The 24,243-nt window shown below is 47.8% G+C and overlaps 2 long non-coding RNA genes across 2 annotated transcripts in view; one reads left to right on the plus strand and one right to left on the minus strand.

The window, feature by feature from the left end:
- Positions 1-4,095: 4,095 nt before the first annotated feature.
- LOC112663896 (uncharacterized) overlaps positions 4,096-24,243 on the minus strand; it is a 61,884-nt gene continuing 41,736 nt past the window's right edge. Inside the window, exons 2-4 of the long non-coding RNA XR_003139434.3 lie at positions 15,431-15,514; positions 12,538-12,631; positions 4,096-4,259 (exon numbers count right to left, since the gene is read on the minus strand). This is a non-coding gene — a long non-coding RNA (uncharacterized LOC112663896). The remainder of the gene's footprint in view (positions 4,260-12,537; positions 12,632-15,430; positions 15,515-24,243) is intronic.
- LOC118351181 (uncharacterized) overlaps positions 8,020-24,243 on the plus strand; it is a 37,454-nt gene continuing 21,230 nt past the window's right edge. Inside the window, exon 1 of the long non-coding RNA XR_004806188.2 lies at positions 8,020-8,164. This is a non-coding gene — a long non-coding RNA (uncharacterized LOC118351181). The remainder of the gene's footprint in view (positions 8,165-24,243) is intronic.

The following is a 24,243-nucleotide window of genomic DNA, read 5'->3' on the forward strand; positions in this document are numbered from 1 at the left end:
GCAGCCGCGTAAACTATCATACCTAGCAGAAAGGATAACAGTTACTGAGCATCTGTCGGGTGCCGGTGACTGGGCAGGATATGAATCTAAAATAGAAGGACGTCAGGCTTTGTGACAGGTCCAGATGTTTCAGGGTCAGCACTTTTTCCTGGTACCTCCCACCATCTCCCACACATGAAAACATCTGGTCCCGTGGGTTTGGCTCGCCCCGCTTGCTCACACAAAACGCAGATGCCTAGACACACACGGTTGCACACAGAGGCCCATGTGCACAGAGTTAATGCTGCATAGACTCCACAGAGGGGTGGAGGTTCCATGCAGACTGCCCTCTCGGACTGGATTTTGACTCCTTGAAACTTTTCATCTATTACCCTTCACAGGCCACCAGGCAGTTTGCAATGCAACACACAGTTGCTTTCCATTTGCCCTGATTCCTTGGCCCACATCCCCATCATGGTCATTGGGCCATGGTCTCCTTGGTTCAGAAACCCCTCACTTTGTCTTCCTTTCTAATCTCCCCACCACCCCCCGCCTCCAGGTCCCTGGCTCTTTCACCCTGGCATCTCCAGTGGTCAGGGTCAGGAGGAGCTAGGCTTAGCATTCACAGCCTCTGTTCCCCATCCACTCACCCACAGGCCTGACAGTGCTGGTTTGGATGGTAGCCATCAGGTACAAAGGGAATCTGCTCAGGAGTCCATGGGACATGCAATCTTGGGCAATTCAGGAAGAGAGGGCAAGAATGATGTAGGGTGGGCTGACCCTTAGTGCAACACTTCTGTACTCCTAGGGGACTCACCAGTGTGAGGCGTGGGGTGGGAGGGAGGGCTATAGCCTTAGCAATTGTGCCGGGGGTGGGTCTGTGTTGTGCCACGGTGGTAAACCTCCAGCACAATGTAACCAAGGGTCAAGAATGCTGCATCAGAGCAAGTTAGAGAACAGAGACCTGGCAGGGAGCCAGAGGGACTTGATGGTGACCTTGGGCCTGTCACTTAACCTCTCTGAGCTTCTGTAAAGTTAAGTACTCCCCAAGGCTGCTATAAGGAAATGCATGTGAGAGACCAGAGCTCAGCACCTGGCACCCAGCAGCCACTCAGAAATGTTTGTTGGTACTTTCTGTGATCCTTACCCCGACCACATCATGAAGTTGTGATGAGGATCAAAAGGAGGGCTCTGTAAACTGCAAAATGTATATAAATGGGTGGGACTTCTATGTCAGCCCAGAGGTCTGCAAACTTTTTCTGTGAAGAACCAGACAGTAAATATCTTAGACATCGTGGGCCATACAGGCGATATGTAAATGAATGGGAATGATGTCCACCAATAAAACTTTATTTACAAAGCAAGCAGCAGGCCTGCCTTAGGCTGCAGGCCACTTTACAGGGCTGTGTTAGGAGATGGGGTGGGGATAGGGTTCCCTCAGGCTCAGTGATGGAGGCTTGCTCCTCAGCTCTCTCTTATAGCATGGGCAATGTTTGATATGGATCCACTGGGAACCCCAATCCACAGGATCCACAGTGCTCAACAGAAAGCATGAGACCAGGAAAGGAACCCAAGAGTGACCTTGCACCCACCACTCTGGCACCTTGTGAGTCTGTGGAGCAGGGCCCAGCAGGGACTCTACAGGACTAAAGGGTTACCAAGATGCCCCATAGGGGCCTGGAGCAGGGCTTCATGGTCAGATGCCCTGAAACAAAGTGGATGAAGAAAATAAGGCAAGGATCTGGGTGCAACCCAGTCTATCTGCTGTTTTTCCTCTTGTGATTGAGAAATTTTTCTCTGCTATACCAAGACAAGTACTAAGGGGCAACTGAAGCTAAAGATTGGACAGCGACAGGGAGCAGCAGAGACTGAGGTCACCCAGATAAGTAAATACCTCACGTAAAGGGCTGTGGGAAGCTGCTACTCAGTTCCCACTGGATGCTGGCTCCTAGGAACTGGAGACTACTAATAAAAGATCTTCCTTTTTTTTTTTTTTTTTTTTCCAGGACAAGCTATATATCCAGATTTTCTTGCAAAATCTTCTGATTTTGAATGCTGGGCCCATTAAAATAAACAACCTACAAGACCAAAGAAAATAGATCTAGAACATCTAAGGAGATAATTCTGCACTCCTAACTTTCTAGATGTCTAGAAACAAAACCTTTGAAGCCTACTTTATGGAATGCTGGGCTGTGCCAGGAAAGGTTTCTAGGGCAAAGCCAGGGGATGTTCTATATCCAGGCTTCTTAGCCTTGGCATTATTGATATTTTGAGCCAGGTAACTCTGTGTCATTGGGGACTTCCTTGTGCATCGTGGGACGTTTTGATGTATCCCAGACCTCTACCTATGAATGCCAGTAGCATCTCTCCTCCCCAAGTAGTGACAACCAAAAGTGTGGTCCAGACATTGCCTAATATCCCCCGAGGGGCAAATTCGCCAGGATTGAGAAGCACTGGGTTGACCCCTCTGGAGACAGATGGGAACAGGAAGGCAGGAAGAGACAGCTTTGAGTTGCAGGCCTGCCAAGCCGTAGCACTTCAGCAGCAATTAGTGGGCAAATGTTTCTAAATTAGCAAATTTTAATTTAGACTTAAATCTCCATTATTGTCCGAGGCTTGGGGAAAATTGGTGACCATTTAAATTACTAATTGGAACCTGCTGCAAATCAGTAGAGGGTGAAAAGCAGGAATGGTCCCGGTAATGAACTGGGCTGGAATGATTGGGGCAGAGGGGCGGTAAGGTGGGGCGACAGTGGGCAATAGATGGATGATGAGCCACGGCTGGCTGGGATAGGGAGTCCTGCCACAGGGGATCCAAGGACTGTGCTGTGGGAGCCACAGAAGTGGGGATCCTGGTGAGACCCAAGTGTTTTCAGGCTGAGAAGGCCCAGAGCAGGAGCCCAACTGAGTTCCATGGGGACCATGACCCAGAAGGGACAGACACAGGTAGGACAGACTCCTGCAAACAAGGAGGAAGGGTTCTCAAAGCCATAGATGCTTTCCTGAAGCATTCAGACACCTTGGTGCCCCCATGCTTTACAAAAACCACTCGAGTGGGTGAACAGATTCCCTCTCATTAAGACCCAGAAAACCACAGTCAGTGCAAACAGTTCCTCAGACCAAATACTCAAAGATGTTGAACATCTTTAGGTTGGACTCTGCCTACGGGTGCTGGAGGCCTAGAAACACAGAGGAAGGGGTGCAGGGATTTGAGGGGCAGATGCACTAGTGGAGGCTTTCAGGGCCCCGGGGGCCGAGGGGCTGGCCTGCAGGACAGTGAGAAGGAGGAAGGGACTGAGGTTTCCCGGAGGATAAGGCGAGCTCTGAGGGAAGTCCTGAGGGGATCTGGATGGAAGAGCAGGCAGCTGGGGGAGGGCAGCTCTGTCTCCTGCCTCCTCTGAATTTGGATCCTAAGTGATGTGCTGGTAGATTGGGGTTTCTCTTTTAGAGTTGCATACATGCACACTCGAGGTCAAAAGAATACAGTTTAGCTGGCTATGCTAGACAAGTCCCTAAGGCCCTGGCCACTGGCTTCCCGGGGCCTCCCAGGGAGGGGAGCCAGGGACTGTTGGAGCCCTGGCCCTGTTGCTTGGGCCTCAGCAACTAGAGTTGCCCATAGCAGGGAAGTGAAAGCCCACATTCCAGCCCTCTGAGCAGGCAGGACAGGGAGCAGCAGTACCATTTCCTGCATAAAAAAGAGACACAGAGAAGTCATGACTCACTCTAGGCCATTCAACCGGGAAGCTTGGATAGGACCCAAGGGTGCTGACTCCTCTTGGGTCCTGTGCATATTCCATGTTGCTTGGTTTAAGGGCCCAGAGGCTGTGGACGCAGAGCTAATGAGATGAGCAGAGCTGGAGCCTGAGCTCAAGGTTGGACTGGACTGGGGGCCCTGTGGTCTGCCTGGGACACCCCAAAAAGAGGACACGAACGGTGCTCTGTATCTCAGACAGGCCCCGCAGCCACCGGCCACCCACCCCAGCCTCCACCACGTGCTTGCTGACCTTATTTCCCTCTGACAAGGCACGCATGGTCTTCAATAATGCAGGCCCCCACCTAACACAGAAGAGGCCTGTCACCCAAAAATAACTTGAAAAGCACACAGAGGGAAGCAGATAAGCATTCAAAATCATTTATTTATAGCACGGAGCACAAAGCCATCAAAGAGACTACAGGCAAGCGACAGCCTCAGCACCCCTTGGGGGGCAGCAGGGCGCCTCTCCCAGCCCACTGAGTTGCCTCAGAAATGTGCCTTCTGGATCTGGCCCTTCTGGGTGGGTCTGCAAAGAATTAAAAGACAGGGTGAGATACAGGGTGAGGAGGGGAGAGAGGGAGCGAATACCATGACCTCTGTCGGGTATTAGATTACAGAGCTCCAATAGGAGCTGCATGAGGTCCCTAGGGTTGGAGGGGTTTATGCAGCGGCTGGGGCTTCATCATGACCATGCTGGTAGCACCCCTGCCTGGGCTGGGTGGTTTGGGTGGATCAGTGCTTTCTACCTCTGGCTGCAGCTGAGTGAGAGAAGTGTCTGCTGGCTCCTGCCCTGTTTCTGCTGAGCAGACACCTATGGCCCAAGACCCCTCTCTGCCCACTCTTTCCTCCTGAGCTGCATCCCTTGGGTCCACAGCATAGAAGTCATTATGCAGTCTGGATCGGACACCGTGCACTCGACAACCTCTAAATCCCCTTCCCACTCTGAGTCTGTGTTCTAGAATATTCCAGCCCAGCACTATAGTCTTCAGAAAAGAAACATCAAATAGCTGTGTTGCATAAACAATTATTTCAAAGGAACAAAAGGAATGAAAAGCCAGAGAATTTCAGACTCGAATAACATAATTATTATTCAGAAATTTCAATAATAAAGGTGCTGTTATAGCTCTAAATGTGTATTTGGTTAACTTAAAACCTAAAATAATACACTGGCTGATCAAAACTGACAACACCAAAGCTAAATGTCACTGAATCCAGAACAATACATAAAATCAAACGCAAAGCAACAAGATTCTATCTAGATGGGCCAAGTGAATGCAGCCTGGTTCTCGGCCACAGATGGCCAGCAAACGCTTGCAAGCCTGGTGGACCAGCTGAAGGCTGAGACAGACCATCCACGGGCTTCTGCACCACTCAACCCCCGGTTCCTGCCCTCACTGGAGATGATTGCTGCCGATTGCAATCAAGGTGGAACCAATAGTAGTTTGTGAAGGCGACTGTGATCCCTAATTGATCAATCACGTCACATCCAATTTACTCCAGGAAAACTTGCAAAGTGAGGCGGCTTCACTCTGCCAGGATCCACACGGTATGTCTGTGCCGTAGCCTGCCGGAGAGCGGGTCTGTGGCAAAGACTACCTGTGTGGCCTACAGTGTGCCAAGGAAGACCACAAGAGTAGAACAGGGAGCAGAAATAGCCTTGGCACAGAACCCAATTAGGTTACTCTTTTTTTCTTTTTCCTGCGTTAAGAAAAAAATAACTTGCTTTGAGATTATTTCAAACTTAGCTGCCAAGTTGTAAGTACAGTACAAAGGATTCTTCTTTCGTATCCATTCACCCAGATTCCCTCATTGTTAATATTTCATTGCATTTTCTTTCCCCCATTTATGTGTTTGTATGCTGATTTATCTATCTGTGTTTGGTATACCCATTATTACTAGTCTTTTTTCTGAACCATTTGAAACCAAGCTGCAGACATGATACTGTATTGCTTCCAGATACCCCAGCATGTATTTCCCCCAAACCAGGTTGCTCTCCACATAACCATCATACAACCCTACAAATCAGAAAATCTGCGTGTGTACAATATCATCATCTGACCCACAAACTCCATTCAGATTCCACCAGCTGTCCCGACAACTCCTTCCTCTCTGGTGCAGGTTGCCAACACAGACCTGGCACTGTGTTCACTTGTATACTATATTAAGGTAGTTTCTGAATCTTCCCAACTTTTACATCCTTGACTATTCTGAAGAGTAAGGGCTTTATATTCCCTAGGATGTCCCTTAATCTAAGTGGCCTGATGTTTCTTCCTGGTAGAGCTAGATCAGGCTTTCCTGGCAGGAATACTGCAGAAGTGATCCCACACTTCTCTCAGTGCATCACACCACTTGGTGTCCATCTGTCTCAATGCTGGTTGACTCTCTGGTCATGTCGCCAACTTCTCCACCATAAAGTCACCATTTTCCCCTTTGAAATTTAGTGGTATTATATATGATGCTAATACCCTGTTCCTCATATAACCTCTGCCCACCAGCCTGAACCTCCATTGATGGCTCCAGTCTGAATCAAACACCGCTATGATGGCTGCCAAATGGCAGTTTTCTATTTCCCCTATCCCACCCTCATTTATTTGACATCATGCTCTAAAGAAGAGCTTTTCCTCCTCTCATATTTGTCTGTTGATTTATTATTTTTTATATCAGCACGAACTTAACCAATCCTATCTTGCTCAATAGATTGTATCTCTCACCATTATTAGTTGTCTTTATGCTAAAACTGCCCCAGATGTAGCCAGTGAGAACTTCAAGGTGACTCCTGTGTCATTTTGATGTGTTTTGATCCCTCTTTGGGGACCTCCCTACTTTCTGGCACAAAATAGGCTCCAGGATCATCTTGTACTTTCCCTGTCTTGGCCTGGAATCAACTGTTACTCTAGGGAGTACTGGTTCTTTTTTAGTGGTGGATGACATTTAGAGACCAAGATCTGAGCATGTGGTGTGCTCATTGCTGCTGTGTTGGCATTACTTCTGGGCCTGCTCAGTAGCACGTATGTACATGCTCTGTACATATATGCACACCCCTCTGTAACTATTTGTTTATTTGTATATAAAAAGCATGAGTTCATATAATTCCTCTGATTCCAATCCAAACCTTAGAGTTCACTCTAGCCTCCTCCCTTTCCATGCTTGTTAGTGCCCTCTGCAAAAGAAAGCAATCTGGTTCTCCTCATCTTTTTTTTTTTTAAGATTGATTTATTTGAGAGAGAGAGAAAGAATATGAGCAGGGGGAGGGGCAGAGGGAGAAGGGAAGAGAGAGAATAGTAAGCAGACCCCATGCTGAACTTGGGGCTCGATTTCACAACCCTGAGATCAGGATCTGAGCCAGATCGACAGTCAGATGCTTAACTAACTGAACCAGTCACCCCTCCTTCTCTTTAAGGTACATATAATGTACTTATATGCTCAACCAGTTTACTTGTTTACTTGATGGAGCCCATATTTAAAGATGGGCTCCATCTCTTCTGCCTGCTACTACACCTAGCCCACTCCTAGTTACTTTATATCCTTGGGTGTCAGAGGGGACTCTGCCCAAGGTGCCTCTTCATGATGTCCCTCTGTCCCCATCCCCACCCTCATCACCATGTGTTAGGCCCACCTCTAACTATTCTGTTTGGGGAAGGGAAGGGACAGTGGGAAATGCTGATTGTGCCTTTAAACTTGCTTAATATTTGAGCTTGCCAAGCCTTGTATATCTTACTGTTTACAAAGCCCGTTTGTATACATTGTGTCACCTAATCCCATTTCATAGATGAGGAAACAAACAAAAAAATCTCAACAGTTAAATGACTATGGTGCACAATTTGTAGATGGCTGAATCTAAACCTAAAATCTCTAGTTCATTCTACATAACAGGAGAGACCATCACACATAACATACTCTCAAGTCCTAGAGCACATGGCATCAACTTATCTTTGTCACCTCTTCCACAGTATGGATCGCCTGTTTCATTTGGCTTTTTTCCCCTATCAAGCAATCTTGGCATTGGTGGTTTGTACAGAATACTGAGGGTAGGTAATGGATGTAACCAGAGAAATCATGAAAGGGAAAAAGAAAAGCTAAGTGTAGCAGTTGTGCCCTGAGGTGAACCCCAGTGTACCTGTCCACCCCCCCCCCCCCTTGAGTGTAAGCAAGACCTATGATCTGCTTCTAGCCAACATAATGTGGCAAAGGTGATGGGATGTCACTCCCATGATTACATCATTGCATTATATAAAACTCACTCATAGCAGACGTGGGTGATAGACTCTCCCGCTAGCCTTGGGGAAGGAAGCTGCCATGCTGTGAGGCTGTGGGAAGATCATGTGCCAGGAGCTATAGGCAGCTTCCAGGAGCTGAGAGCAAGCCCCGATGAGAGCCAGCAAGAAAGCAGGGACTTCAGTCTTTTATCTACTAGGCACTGAAATCTCTCACGTGAGTGTGGAAAAGGATTCCATGCTTTAGAAAGGCACGAAGCCCAGCTGCCACCTTGACTTCAGCCTTGTGAGAAACTGAGCATTTATATAAACATTTCTATGTCTATATGGTATAAATAGTCTCTATGTTTTCTATATTTCTATGGTACATACCAGTTTGTAGTATAATTTGTTATGAGCGATAGAAAATGAATACATTAGCCACTTCTCTCTGGATGTGCATGATAAGATGCAATTATATACTTTATGGTTTCAATGGTGGGGTTATATAGATTTGTGCACATGCTGCTGGGTAAACGTGTTCCAAATGTGTCTGCAGGATGAGAATGCTAATTTATTTGCCCAGATATGTGTCAATGTTGCTCTGGGAATAGGATCTTTTAGATTTTACAGTATAATCACTCAAATGTGTTTTTATGTACCTCATAATTTGGAGGGGTAGTATAGTGTGGTAGTTAAGAGCATAAATTGTGGAACCAGATGGACTGGGTTCAAGTCCCAGCTCAGTTACTTCCTGACTGTGGTTCTCTTGCTGTGTAGTAAACTACCCTAAAACTTAATGACTACAAATGACAGATATTTTATTTGCTTATAATTCTATGAATCAGAATTTGGGTGGAGCTCAGCTTGATGGTTGTGTTCTAGGAGCTGCTAACTGGGGTCATTCAACTGGCTAGGCTGGGTCAGAAGGTCCTGAAAAGCTTCACACATATGTCTGGCACTTCAATGCTCTTCCAGTGGTAGTTCTCTCTACTGGTGGTGAGTTTTAGCTTCCTCACGGCATGGTGGTCTCTGAGTGGTTGGAATTCTAACATGGCAGCTGACTTCATGAGAGAATGCTCCAAGAGGTCAAAAGTGAAAGCCTCAGATTTCTTAAAGCCTAAACTCAGGTATTACCATTGCATCTCATTCTTTAGGTCAAAGCCACTCACAGGAGTGGGTGTGGGGGAATAGACCCCACCTTTCCTTTGGGTGAGTTATAGTGCATTTGTAGCCATCTTTAAGCCATCACAATTTGGTTAAGCAAATCATTTTACCCTTTTCCAGAAATAATAATAGTATCTACTTCATAAACTTGCAGTAATTAAACGATTTAATATAGCAAGTGCTTATTAAAGTGCCTGGACATTGTAACTGCTATATAAGTGCTTGTTATCATTACTAAGTTTATATTAAAAGCATAGATATCAAAACAAAAATAGACATATGTACTATATAACACTAAAAAGCCTCTACACAACAAAGCAAACAACTTAAAAAAGGCAACCTACAGAATGGGAGAAAATATTTGCAAACCATATATCTGATAAGGGGTTAATTTCGAAAATATACAAGGAGCTCCTACAGCTCAATAGCAACAACAACAACAACAACAAAGACAAAACAAAGAAACACAAATAACCCAACTAAAAAGTGGGCAAAAGACTTAGACATTTTTTCCAAAGAAGATGTGTAAGTGCAACACGTATATGAAAAGATACTCAATATCATCAATTATCAAGGAAATGCAAATCAAAACTACCATGAGATACCATCTCACACCTATTTGATGGCTAATATTAAAAAAAAGATGCCAAGTGTTGATGAGGTTGTGGAGAGATTGGAACCCTTGTATAATGTTGATGAGAATGTAAAGAGTGTAGCAGCCATGGAAAACAGTATGGAGATTTCACAAGAAATTAAAAATGGTATTTTCATATGATTCAGCAATCCCACTTCAGGGTATATATTGAAAAGAATTGAAATCAGATAATTTCTTTGAGATAGCTGCACTCTCATGTTCACTGCAGTATTATTCACAATGGCCAAGATATGGAAACAACCCAAGTGTCCATTGATAGATAAATGGATAAAGAAAATTTGGTATATACATGCAATGGAGTGCCATTCAGCCTTTAAATAGAAGGAAATCCTGACTTTTGCAACAACATGCATATGCCTGGAAGGCATTATGCTAAGTGAAATATGCTGATCACAGAAGAACATACATTGCATGATTTCACTAATATGAAGTATCTAAACTCATAGAGTCAGAGAATATAACCATGGTCGTCAGGGGTTGGAGTGAGGTGAAAACGAGGTGTTTTCAGTGGGTATGCAGTTCCAGTTGTGCTAAATGAAGAAGTTCTAGAAATCTGCTGTATAACGTGGTGCCTATAGTTGACTATATGGTAATGTGCACTTTAAGATTTAAGAGGATAGGTCTCACGTTAAGTATTCTTCACATACACACGCAACCAAGAGGACACAAGGAAACCAGAAGGTATTAGATATGTCTTTAGATATGTCTTTTCCCTTGACTGTTGTGATGGTGTCATTGGAGTTTGCATATGTCCAAACTCATACAGTTGTACAAATTAAATGTGTGCAGCTCTTTGCATATCAATTATACCTCGATAAAACTTTTAAAAATAGATTTATTTTTTACTTTTTAAAAAAGATTTTATTTATTTATTCATCAGAGAACACACAGAGAGAGAGAGAGAGAGGCAGAGACACAGGCAGAGGGAGAAGCAGGCTCCATGCTGGGAGCCGATGTGGGACTCGATCCCAGGTCTCCAGGATCCCTCCCTGGGCTGAAGGGAGGCGCTAAACTGCTGAGCCACCCAGGCGTCCCTAAAAATAGATTTAAATAAAACTGATTTCCCATTCTGGATCGTGATCCTGGAAAGCAGGTATTGTGCTTAATACATCTTTACTCTTCACAACCCTTTCTTGGGTGGCACTTTGGATATGTTAGCTCAAACTATATGAAACGGGCTGATATTTGATAATTTTGACATATGAGGATGACATTTTATATGTCTCAACATCATAGTATGTACTTGATAAATGTTTATTGAATGAATGATAAGGACTTGGTATTTATTTGAAACTTTTATACCTAATCAGTGAAATCAACCAATTTTAGCCTGGGTCTCTTTTTTGAAAGCCAGACTTCTATATCCAACTGCCTTCCTGACATTTCCTGTTGGGTGTCTAATGGGCATCTCCAGCTCTGTGTGTCTGAAATGAAATTCTCACCCTAGTGACCATTTTCCCCCCTTTCTTCTGCATCTTGCTCGTCTCAATAAACAGCATCAGTATTCTAGTAAGAAATGTAAGGATATTCTTTGATTTCTCTCTTCTTCACAACCAACTCCTGAGCAAGTCTGGTTGGGCTTCTTTCTTTCTTTTTCTTTTTTTTTTAAGATTTATTTTATTTAGTCATGAGAGACACAGAGAGAGACAGGCAGAGATATAGACAGAAGGAGGAGCAGGCTCCCTGCAGGGAGCCTGATGTAGGACTCCATCCCAGGACCCTGGAATCAGGGCCTGAGCCAAAGGCAGATGCTCAACCACTGAGCCACCCACGTGCCCCTGGTTGGGCTTCTTTCAAAGAACACCTGGAGTCTGGCGCTGTGAGTGAGTTCTATGCTGGTCCGAGGCTCTGTTGTTTCTCACCTGGTCTCCCTAGTCATCCCTCTGATTCCATCCCCAACCTCCTAGAGTCTATTCTATACTCAGCACCCCAGGTGAGGTTTAAAAATGAAAATCAGGCCATCACACTCCTCTCTCATGACCTGGGGCTGACCATGTCTCCCATCTCCTCTCCTATATACTCCCTCTCTTCCAGTCCTTTCTGTCACACTGGTTTTGTGCTGTTTTTTTTTTTTTTTTTTTTGTTTGTTTTTTTTTAACATGCCAGCTCATTCTCTCCCTGGGCCCTCCTGCCTGGAACACTCTTGCTTCAGATACTGACATGGCTAATCATTCACTTCCTTCATGTCTCTAGCATGACATCCAACTCTCACCTCCCAGAGAGACACCTCTGTACCCCCAATAGCCTCCCAGACTGGAGTGGAAGAGAGTGAGACTTGTCCCTGACTTGATCATCACTTCCCATGTGGTATCCACTCAATAAATAGTGAATGAATTTAAAAATTAGAAAACAGAACAGAGACATGGACAGCTGGGACTAAGGACAAAGGAGGGATGGAGGAAACATTTCAAAAGGTATTGATCTATGATATCCAAAACTGACATATTTTTAACCAGGAGAAAAATAGAACTAGTAGGTCCTGTGGCAGCATGGAGGAGGGTGCTCTTGGAAAGCTTCACGGCAGAGGTGGCATTTGGGAGACATGGCATTTTATGGTTCCACAGCAAGTAAGTAACTGGGAATTCTAATTCAGGCAGTCTGAGCCCATAGCCCTTGCTCTTAGACAGTGGGTGAAACGGAAAATGGGGGTGGGCTGGGCTGGAGGCCCAGCTTTGGCTGTGCTTGAGCCGGGCAGGAGGGTACAGAAGACTGCCCAGGGCCCCCAGGGAGCTACCTTGCAGTGTTTCATCCCCCTGACTGTTTGAAGATGAATGAGTACAAACACTCACCATGCTCGCCCCTAATGTAAGAAGGCTGCTCAGGCCAATAGTGTTGGATCTGTTCTATGACTTCAAGCTCTGGATCATCATTTTTAAAAATCACCTATTTTTAAAAAGAAGAAATGAATTTGTTCGGTTTTATTTCCCATATTTGGATAATATACAGAAGCCACTTAGAGCTTAATATTAACACTCTACATCAATGTCGGCCGTGCTCTCAGCGGCGCATGTCACATTTCAGCCATCTGCAGACTCTAAATGTTAGACTCTAAATGTTAACTTGGTTCCTCCTCAGCAGCAGAAGCCGGAAAATTCAACAAGAAGCCCCTGCGCCTTCAGCTCAGAATTTCAGCAAGAAGATGAGTCTCAGGGCCATCTGTTTGGAAGGCTATCTGAGAACCTGTCCCCACCCCCGTCACCCTGTGCAGCTACAGACGTTAGACCCAAAGCTTGGCAAACACCAGTGATGTGTCTCATTTAATCCCCCGGACATGCCAGTACCCACCAGAACTGTCTGGAGGGTGAAGAGGTGGTCTCAAGGATCTTCAGGTCAGCTGACACCTCATGCTCCCAACCATGCTGCCAATGCTGGTTATTGCACCCTGTCTTCTGTCCTGCTTTCCTGGTTCCTCTGTCTCTCTGTCTCTCTAGCACCTGCTGCCTTAAGGGGCCCATCCTGCCTACTGCCCACTCTTCCCCCACTTTGCTCTCTCTGGCACTGCTCACCCTGATCTGGACCTTTCTGGTCTCTTCTGTTACTGTTTTTTTTTTTTTTTTTTTTTTTTTTTAATTGAGGTGTAATTTACCTACAGTGAAGTATGTAAATCTTCCTGGATGGCTCAGTGCCTTTTGATATAGGTCCATAGCCATGAAACCACTGCCCAGATCAAGATATAGAATCTCTAGCATACCAGTGGGCGCTTTGGGGTCTCTTCCCTCACTAACTGGGTGACCACTGTTCTGATTTGCATCACCTTCCTTGAATTTCCTCTCCATGAAATCATGCCCAGATGCATCTCTAGCTCCTCAGCCATGGTGCTGTGGAAAGGAAGAAATGTACAGGAGGGTGGCCTGGTGGACCTCCTCGCGCTCACACCATCTTGGCCCCTTCTTGGAGGCCTTCAGTGCAAAGGGACTTTGTGTCTGGCATTTCCCTGCTCCACACTGGCCCGGCTCTGGGGTGTTTCTGAAACGGTGCCCATCCCTGGTCCTCTGTGCACTGGGTCCTGCTCTGGGAGAGGTCCTACTACATCCTTAAACAAGCCCTCCAGATCCCTGCTCATTCCAGGTGGCCTCAGCTTTCCTTCTATGTTACCATAGACTATCAGGTATAAAAACAACCTAAAATATCTTCCTGTCTACTTTTTAAAAATTAGAAATTAAGAATCACACAGTGGCTCAGCAGAGGCTTGAAATCAGGCCTACTATCCCCATCCTGTGCTCTTTCTTCCCCCCTTCCTCACCCTTCCCCAGCACTTTCTGCTGATCTCCAGGGTGTATCTCCCACCAAGGCCAGCATAGCTGGTGTAGGGACCTACCCTGAGGTGGGGCCCAGGAATGACACATGCCCCTGATCAAAATCCTACATTGCCTTCTTATCCCCGAAATCTGGGGTTGTTTTCACTGGGATGTGGCCTTCACACCACAGTGAGAAAGCAGACTCAGATGCAAACATCCCTGGGATAAGAGACACATTAACTTCACACCGTTTGCAAATGATAGCCTTTCATTCGTTTATTTTCCCAGTGAAGGCTTATAAGGCTTCCTTACTTGAATCGTTACTTGAAGTAGGTTTGGAAAGGATGAGAGGGGTGAACCCAGGGGCCCTGGGGCCTGGGAAAGCAGAGATAACACCATGAAAGGGGAAAGGATGCAGACAGCATCCACTGAAAATTCTTCCAAACTCCCAGAGTGGGAGTTTCCCCCAGCCTCCTGCAGCCCCCCATGATCTGGGTCAGTGTCCTAGAGAACATGTAGATCCAGGGATGTCCCCAGACAGATGAGGCCTGGGGGCTAAGGGAGAGGCACCCAGCACAGAGCTGCCCTCCACTCAGTACCTCTCCTCCTCTCTGTGGTCCGGGGTCTCCTGGTGATGGGAGAAGCTATCTTGCCACCCAGGAGCTGCCATCTGTTTTCTTTTTTCTTTTTTTTTTTTTTTTAAAGATTTTATTATTTATTCATGAGAGACACACAAGGAGAGAGAGAGAGAGAGAGAGAGGGAGGCAGAGATACAGGCAGAGGGGGAAGCAGGCTCCACGCAGGGAGCCCGATGTGGGACTTAATTCCGGTACTCCAGGATCACACCCCAGGCCAAAGGCAGGCACTAAACCACTGAGCCACCCAGGAATCCCCAAGGAGCTGCCATCTGATAGGAGAGGAAGAACTCTTGCACAAGAGTGAGCAACTTTGGGCTGGCTAGAAGTAAGCGCCTTACATGCAGGTGCACATAGCACAGGCAGCAGAGCCTGAGATACTCGGGCTAATTTGCTCACGACAGGCCCAAGCATGTATGGGAGCCACAGGTTAGGAAAGACTTGAAGGAGAGATTTCATCCTGCCCTCATTGGTATTGAGGCCAGGGACGGGTCTGATCCAGCTCTCTCCTGCTCACAGACAGGGCTGCCAGAGAGAACCCCCGTCTCTGACTGATTCCCCACAAGGTAGCATGGGCCTGAAATCAGGTGTGACTCCACTCTCTTGTCTCTCCAGTGGCCTTCCTGTTGCCATTCCACCCCACCTTCACCACCCTGCTCTACTGCCCAGCGGAGTCCTTGGTGGAAGCTTTGTCTAGCTACACCTATTCTGATGGCTCCCAATTCACAAAGGCATCTCGAGTCATTGCTTGTCCTTCATCGGCTACTAAGACACACTCGGTGAGAATACAATGTGAAGTGCTCACCTACCGTCCGTTCTCAGATCCTGTGGCCAGAAGGTGGTAGAACCGAGACTTGAAGTGCTGCCTCTGATTCTGAATCCAGAGATGTTTCCTAGGATGAAGAAGTTGGGGCTTTGGTGAGCAGTGACTCTGAACCTAGGGCTTGGGGCCCCACTAATGCCAAGACCCTGCCTCCCTGTGGGGCAGCCTAAGTTTCATCTCCAGTCATGTACCAGGCTCTTTGGGCATTCTCTGTCTCAGCCAAGCTGCTGGACTGTGAGAAGGGAGCCTGAGGGGGTGAAAGCCAGCAGAGGAGGGTTGAAGTTTTGTTGCAGGGAAGGGGAATTGGGGGGCTGAGCAGAGAGATGGTAACAAGGGATGCCTGGGAAGTTTCGGCATATGATGCCCAGTGTCATCCCCTCTGCCTCTCAACAAACCTCTGGGGGAAAAGACTAAGTTGTCCATCAATGTTTTCCAGAGGTATGATGTGTGCGTGTGTCTGTGTGTGTGTGCGGTGCAATACCCGCTGACACTGGCCTCCTGCAAGAGCTACAGATGAGCAGGGTGGCCAGAGGAGGTCCAGGAGGTTTCTCATGTGAGGCTACAGCATAGCCTGCCCCCTGCCATGATCCTGCCTAGGCTCAGAGTGCCATCCTATCCTACCTAGGATTTGGGCAAGTCACCTGCCTGTGAGCTCACCCCTTGGGACAGCATCTGAACACTCTTCTGGAGGTTTCAAGGTGAGATGCTGCCTTGGTTATCTTCCTAGAAGTTAACCAGGAAGATGTCCAGAAGCACTTGCAAATACATATTTTTAAAAAGAGACAGAGCCTGCCACAGAGAGGAGGAAGATGGCTAAGAACTCCTGGACTCAGCTGCGGTGATTTCCCATCAGCTTTGAAAGTGGGGAGGAAGAAAGGAGGATTTTTTTCACCCTCCTTTCTCCAATAAGCCCTGGAACCACTCAGAGTTTGAGTATTGAGTATCCTTATTGAGTTTGAGTATCCTTATTGACTCCATCTGCTAGAAAGGAGGTGGGGTGGGGAGAGAGAAAAAGGAGTGGGAGTCAGGCTCCAGGGCCAGGCTGGAGGGGCGGTGAGTTGGAGGGATGCCCAGGTCCTGTTTGTCTTCTCTCCGCCTTGGCCACAGGCCAGAGAGGACACTCGTGGAGATGGGGCACTTGAAAGAAAGTCCTGGAGCCAAGAGCTTCAAACAATTGCTGAAAAAAGGAAACCAGTTTTAATTATCCCCCAAATTAGGGGGTTTCTTTGTATTTTTATGTCTATTCTTAGTCCTGGAAACAAAAAAAAAGTTTTGTACAAAATGCAGAAGTGAGTTAAGGTTCTGTAGAAATGGGAGTGTGTGGGGGGGAATCCTCAACACCACCTGGAGGGAGCTACCTCGTCCGAGGTCATGCTCTCTGGAGTGTGATCCCCCAGCCAATGACTGATGAAGGTGAAGTGAGAAGCCCAGAGAAGGACATCTCATCTCCAGAGCTCCCTTCAGGGTCAGCCAAGGCTATCATGGGCATGGACCAAGGACCGAATTCTCCCTCTGCCTACTCTTGCCATGGTGTTGATCCCAATGGCCCTCTTCATTACGCATCCCACAAGCTGAACTCCTCTTGAGTCTGCTTCCCAGAAAGCCTCCCCAGCCACAGAAGACCATCAGGACATGTGTAATAAGTGCAAGAAAGGAAGTAAACAGGCTGTGTGATGGAGAGTGACTGCAAGGGGGGGGCCAGAGTGGGGCTGGGGGTCTGCTGTAAGGGAGATGGCCGGGTGGACATCTAGGCTGACACCAGAGAAGAAGTTGGTCTTGAGAAGAGCTGAAGCACATGCTCTCCATGCAGAGGGGACAGTTAGAGACTCCAAGCATCAAAGGGCCTGATATGTGCTTGTGTCTCCCTAGGTGAGAATAAGGACCAGGTGGGTGATGGAGAGCCCTGGAGCAGGCAGGACCTGGGAGAAGAGACTTAAAGGTGAATTAGTTATTTCCAGGCATGAAAGAGGTTCCCCCTCTTTGGACCGTCCTAGTCCAAGGGACACCATAGGCAAAGGCACAGAATGAGAAGAATCCACTATGGCTGGAAGGTGAGAGTGGTTGGTGGGAGGCAGGGAAAGGGGGTGGAAAGATACATTGACGTCAGGGTTCATGATGGCCAGCTCTGTGTGTGGGTGAGGTGTGGGGAGTGTTTTGAGAAGAAAGCAGAGAGCTGTGCTGAGGTGGGACTGGTGAGGAGGAGAGACTGGCACCTGGGAGACCAGTTGGAGGGCCCAGCAAGAGTCTAGGCCGAAGTCAGTGAAAGCTAGTCTAGAACCATGGCATGGGGCATGACAAAGGAAACCAATTTTTGGATTGAGGGCAACTCACACACACACACACACACACACACACACACACACACACAAGCTTTCGGGAAGGATTCAGAGAGATGGTGATAAAAGAGCAGAGAACTACTACTGATGGGTCCAGAGGCAGAAGAGAATGGTATCAAGTGTGGGGGATGAGCCTGGACAAGGGGGTCCTCATCTGAAGTGGAAGGCGAGGGGAGCATGTACAGGAAGAGGCAGATGTGCCTTGAGGCCAAAGGACTGCAGTCATGGGAAGTTTGCCTTTGATGGTCTCAGCCTCGGCAGTGAGGTAGGAGATGAGGTCACTTGCTGAGTCCCAGCCAGCAAATGTGTTTGTTCAGGACAGACACCTATTCAGAGCAGCATAAGTGCAAGTGGGGATTTTTTGGGAGGCAAGCAAGTATCCCCAGATGAATAGGCCAAGAAAAACAGTGGGGCCTTTTGGGGATGCTCTCCATCTCTCCAGGGCCATGCCAAGTCCCATCTATACTTCTGTTTGTGCACCTGCCTCTCTCTCTGACCCTCTCTGAGAGCCTGCATTTATTGAAGCATGGCATCCAACGTGGGCAGATCAGATCCTCTATGTCCCAGGTCCTAATTCTCAGAAGATGGGATCTAACTGGTTCTCAACCTTGGACAGGTAACCACCTGTGGTCCAATCAGAGGTGATCAGGGTTTGGGGGTTTCTGAATCCAGGAAGGATGCTAGAGTCAAAGTGGTGGAGGATGGACGTGGCAATAAAGGGCCCCAAGAAAGAGTGTCACAGATTTAAAGCTGCCAGCATGCTCCCTGCCAAAGTACCATCAACCAGCCCTCTGAGCCAACTGAGGATGGAAAACCTTAATTCCTGACGGAGCTCATCAGCATGGATGTGAGATTTTCTTGAGCTTTCTAGAAGACTGGGAGCAGAAGTGGAAAAACTCTTGCCATTCAATTGTCTCACAGTTGGAGGGACTTGGTAGGTAAAGGGCAGGAAGGCTAAGTGGGCAAGGGACATGGGTTGGTGACAGGGTAGATGAAACGGTCTTACCAGGGCTGGGGTGGGGGGGAGACACCATGGTGGGGGATGGGTAGGTTGAGGAGATAGGGAGCAGTCAATGCCCAGCATCAGGGAAAGGGCAAAGAATAGGTCTGGGGAGTACAGGAGGCAGGATAGAGGTCAGCTAGGCTTGACTTACTGTCAGGACCACTGAGGCCTTTTCTCCCACTCTTCACTGACCGTACTTATTCTCCACTTTAGACATGGGACCAATTTGCTGGGCTCCCCCCACTTTCTTTGATAAAGATAATTGACACATCCTTGGATCCAGTTAAAGGATTCTTCTGGGCACTGTGCAGCACGAGGAGAGAGCAACAAGATCATCACCACCTTGTAATGCCTGCAGAGCCTGGAGTCAGTCTGTCACCTGGAGAATCAGTGTCTTCCCTGCCCTCATCCCATCAAGGGGAGCTTACACATGTCCATGTTTGATGGCCCTCACCTTCTCCATCTGGCTGACACCGACTCTCTCGTTCTGTCCCGTAGAACTCTCCTGCTGAAGGGAGGCCAAACGCATGGAGGCTGCAGTATCCAGAGCAGTGGAGGCTGGCAGAGCTCCTGGAGGGAGAGGCTGGCACTGGGCTCCTCTGTCAGCCTCCATGCTCCTTTGAGAAGTGGAGGGGGACTTGAGGTGGACAGAAAGGGCAAACACGACCAGCTCTGGAATTCCACGTTCCAGAAATTTTGGAGACAGGAAGGTCTGGGTTTTCCTCTAGTAGACTCTAAGCTCTCTGATGACAGAGCCTGTGTCTGACACATTCACCTCTTAGTCCCTGGCAGTGGGCTCATGCCTGCCCACGTCAGGGAACAAATGAATGGAGCCCTGTCTCTTGGATCATGGTGTGGTCAGTGGCAGAGCTGCCTGGAAACAGGTGGGCTCACTCGGGAAGCCGCCAGTCCTTTCCCCACCCGCTGCACTCAGGCTGAGAAAAGCTTTGTAGACACAGGGTCTGCTCTGGAGGCTGGACCTCCTGGAGTAAAACTCTGTGTCACCAGTCCAGAGTGTCTTCTCCACCTTGACCCAGAGGACACGCTCTTGGAAGGAGTATTTGCGAGAAGCTTGCTCTGTATTGGGTTTCAATGAGGAGCAGCAGCCTAAGTCCAACTGGGACAAACTGGACCCACTTTGGGAAGATTAGCACTTACTGAGTTAAAGTTCTGGTGTTTTCCATCCCCTCATTCATCACTTGTTCATTTAACAATTTTACTGAGCATCTTCTGTATTCAGGATATTAGGAAAACCACGAGCAAGATACAAGGAGCTCTTGGTAAGGTCTGGAGACTTATTTGGAGGCAAATTAGAAACTCACTCAAGACTAGATAAAACAGGGACACCCAGGTGGCTCAGCGGTTGAGCGTCTGCCTTTGGCTCAGGTCATGTTCCCGGGGTCCTGGGATTGAGTCCCACATTGGGCTCCCTGCAGGGAGCCTGCTTCTCCCTCTGCCTGTGTCTCTGCCTCTCTCTGTGTCTCTCATGAATAAATAAATAAAATCTTAAAAAAAAGGACTAGACAAAACAATAAAGAGGGATTTGCTGGAATGATGCAGGCACAACCTATGGTAGCTGAGGACAAAAAAAACCACGACTGACACTTGGACCTGCAGAGTCAGACTCCAGGGTGTTTCCAAGGCTTTGATGTCTTCTCTCCCAGGCCTGTGTGGTCTGGTTCAGCACTGCATAGCAGTAAGTGGCTGCCCCAGCTCTGCCCTTGAGGACTCTCCAGTTCCTAACCCCAACACCAACCCTTTCAGCCTTTGGGCTTAGATGCCCACATCTAGTCCAATCAACTCTGGCCTAGGAGGGAAAGGACTGGTGGTTCAAAGAACAGATGAAGCGCTGGCAGGGGGAGGGCAAGGAGGTGGGGAGGGAATCTACCTCCCCTCTCGTTCTTTAAGTAAACCCGTGGGAATGGGTGGAGCTCCTCTGCTGAGCCCTGCCCACTCCCCTGGCCTACTGCCTAAACCAGGCAATGGCCCTGAGAAGGAAGCCCCATCAATACAGAATGAGGCCTCTTCCTCCTGCTTTCCAGCCTAGGGAATCGTTCCATAATTAAGAGGGAAAATGATGAATGTAGACATGGGCAAGTCCCCATACTTCATCCTTACTGCCATTGAATTAACAGTGTAACACATCATGTTTTATTATAACTTTCTAATAATTACAGTTATTACTGAATTCATGTATATGGAAAAGGCAGAAATATGATCACTGTATTAATTTGTGAGGCCTTTCAATGGGATTTATTGAGCAATAAGTGAATTCCAACCACTTGGCATGAAACAGAAGCCTTTCCTCAGCACAGGACACCGTTAGCTATTGTGATACTCTAACGAGCTCACTTCATATGGGACAGGCAGTCTCTGTCCCAATTATTTTCTCCTTCTCCAGGCAGTCTGCCCTGATTCAGAGGGTTGTGTTTAGAACTTCCCTCTTCATAGTACAGCTAAAACCCACACTCCCCTGGCATGTCTCAGAAGTCATAAATGTCAGCCCAAATGTTGAGATTAACCTTTTCCATCTGCATAGAGCTTCCACACATCTCCTTCCGTCTGAACGTGATCACAGACATGATCCTTCTGCTTGAAAGGTCAAAGGAAAAAATCTTCTGAAAATGGAGATATACCAGGGCCAATAGACTTTGCTCTTGGAGGCTCTTGTCATGGGGAGGGAGTGGCAAATTGATTTAATGCTAAAACCTAGGCCATTTTAAAGAAATGATCAAGCCCTTGGCGATAACCACATGCATTCAAGGAAAGCCTGTGGGCACCTGCTGGTTAGGGGTCTGGAAACGAGCAGTAAAGGAGAGGCAGAAGCAGGGGTGGGGATAGGGAACTGCCTAAATCTGCTCAGAGGGAAGAAGACTTAGCAGAACTGAGATGACCATCAGCGAGAGAGCACTTGGAAGGACTCTTTTGTGTAGCTGAAGACAGACCAGTTCTCTGGGCTTGAGAAGAAGGAGTGGAAGGGCAAGACCTGGGATTGAAGGAGGAGACACAGTGGCAGATTTTGTTTGTCCTGGGGCACAGCATTGAGGTGGGGAGAGCTGCCCAGCAGCCAACAGGACAGCCTGGGTAGTGTTGGGCTTCCTGAAGCTTGGGAGGCTGATCCATCAGTTCATTCAACTCGTGCTTACCTAGTGTTCACTTTGTATAGGCAGCTGGGGCAACCCCATCCTCTGACAGCTCACCGGCAGGTGGGGGAGTCAGGGAATAAACAAGTAAGCAACCACCAAAAGTTTGGTGACATAGAACAGTCTACAGAAGAAGGGGAAGAGAGAGACAATGGGAAAGAAGGGAGAAGAAAAACAAGGGCCGTATAGATACTAAGTGCTATGGGTTAACACATCCCCTTCCGTCCTCAGGCCTGCACAGGCAGATGCTAATTGCCTCCATTTTCATATATGAAGAAACCAAGGTTCAGGAACATTTAGTTGGTCGTCTAAAGTCATCAGATCGGCACAGTGCTCTGAGCACCTGCTTTGTCAATGACCCCACTGGGAGTGGGGTGCGAGTGGGTCAAGATGGTGCAGGACAACGGAGAACATTCTCCTGTGGGGGTAGTTTGGGCCACGAGGCTCAACAGCTCATAGATGAAAGGGTGGCGAGGGAATTTTAAGATAAGGAAGATCGATGCCCACCAAAAGTATGGACTCCCCTCTGCAATGCCTTTGTGGAGCAATCACGTAACCGCTGTGCATGCACCTCCTTGGATGGGGTTTGCTCTCTCCGCAGGGCCAGCCCATCTTTGGACAGTGTTCACAGGTAGAATGTCCTTTCTTACATCAGATCCACCCGTCTCACCTTGGAACACTCCCAGCATGCTGGGACCCTCTTCTGTGTAGGCTCCCTTTCCAGAGGATTTCAAAATCAAAAAAACCTATAGAATCCAAAAGAATGACTCAACTCTGTTGGTATGATTTCAGGCTCAAGTCCCTTTCGGGTTTACTATTTTGCAGTTTAAAGATAGAGGAAGCAGAGAACCCCTCACCTCACCCTGTGTAGACTATCCACTGTTCTGCTGAGTGGGATCATGGAGCTATCCCTTCTCTGCGAGGCCAGGGGACCCCCCACAGCCCAGCATCTGCCCCCAAGGTTGTCTGGTTCCCCACAAATGCTGCTCCCATTGCCACTATGTCAGCTGCCTGCTGGAACTCATGGTTCTCCCTTCCAATCATAGCCCAATTACCAATGGGCTCTGATTAGCAGGTGACTGGTGGGAGGGCTCCCCCTTTTGTTGTGCATGGTGCTGGACAGTGGTGAATACCCGCTCTGACTCCTACCCCATCCACACTGCTAAATCCCTTCCTGCTGTAAATCCCTCTTCCAACAAGGGAAACAGGGCCACACACAGCCTTGAGGGCATCAAGCTGCAGGCCTGCCACCTTGCTGGAGTGATGCCCTTCCAAAGCTCCTCAATAATCATGTAAAAGAAAGAGCATGAGCCTAGGGTCCCGGGATCTGGCTTCTGTTCTTTCTCTCTCACTACCAAGCTATGTGATTTGGGACAAGTCTCTGCCCTCTCTGATTCTCAGGTCTTTCAACTTTAAAATCACGGAGTCACTAAATCAGTCACCAAATGATCCCAGAGATGATGCTTTCTATGCTTGAACATTTTAGGATTCCTGGCGCATGCTGGGAGTATGCAGAGGTCAGACTTGAGGCCTGTGTTGCAGAGCCTCAGAATGTCCCTCACACATCAGCAGGAGCTCAGATGTGATGACCTCTAGGTTTCCTCCAGTTCTAGAAGTCTGTGAGTCACCCCCCAACCCCCCACCCACCCAGAGCACTGAGGAGCAACAGAATGCCTGGCCCCTGGGCAGAGGCCTGGGCCTTGTTCTACTGTCTGCAGCACTCAATCCGGTAGCATCGACTCACGGGGGGTTGGGAGGGTCAAGGTAACCACAGGGGGCATTTCTGAAGGCACCTACCACCAGGTGCTGGTGGCTTTGCTTGCTGTGAGTCTGGTGGTGGTGGTGGTGGTGGTAGTGGTAGAACCAGGGTATTTGGAAACATCAGAGAAATAACAGCCACAGTTATCACTGAGTGTCTGTGACAGGTGTGCCGAGGGCTTTACTAAATCTTTCACAGAAGTTTCTTTATTTACAGAGAGCCCCAAGCCAGACCTTCAGGATGCCAGTATTGCTTGTTTCTTCTTCCCGAGGCCAGTTGCAGAAATGTGTTGAGTTTATAAAAATTCATTCAACTGGACACTTAGGACATGAGACTTTTCTCTATATAGTCAACAACAACAACATATTTTTTTTAAAGTTCCTTTATATATAATACTCGCTGCTACAAGCAATGCATGTGGTGCTATTGTCACTTTCCCCGAGATGACCTTGAGGCATACAAAGGTTCAGGAGCAGAAACGTGTGGGAAATATCAGAAAGGGAGACAGAACATAAAGACTCCTGACTCTGGCAAACGAACTAGGGGTGGTGGAAGGGG

This window comes from Canis lupus, chromosome 17 (genome assembly GCF_003254725.2).
Source record: "Canis lupus dingo isolate Sandy chromosome 17, ASM325472v2, whole genome shotgun sequence".
Taxonomy (NCBI): domain Eukaryota; kingdom Metazoa; phylum Chordata; class Mammalia; order Carnivora; family Canidae; genus Canis; species Canis lupus.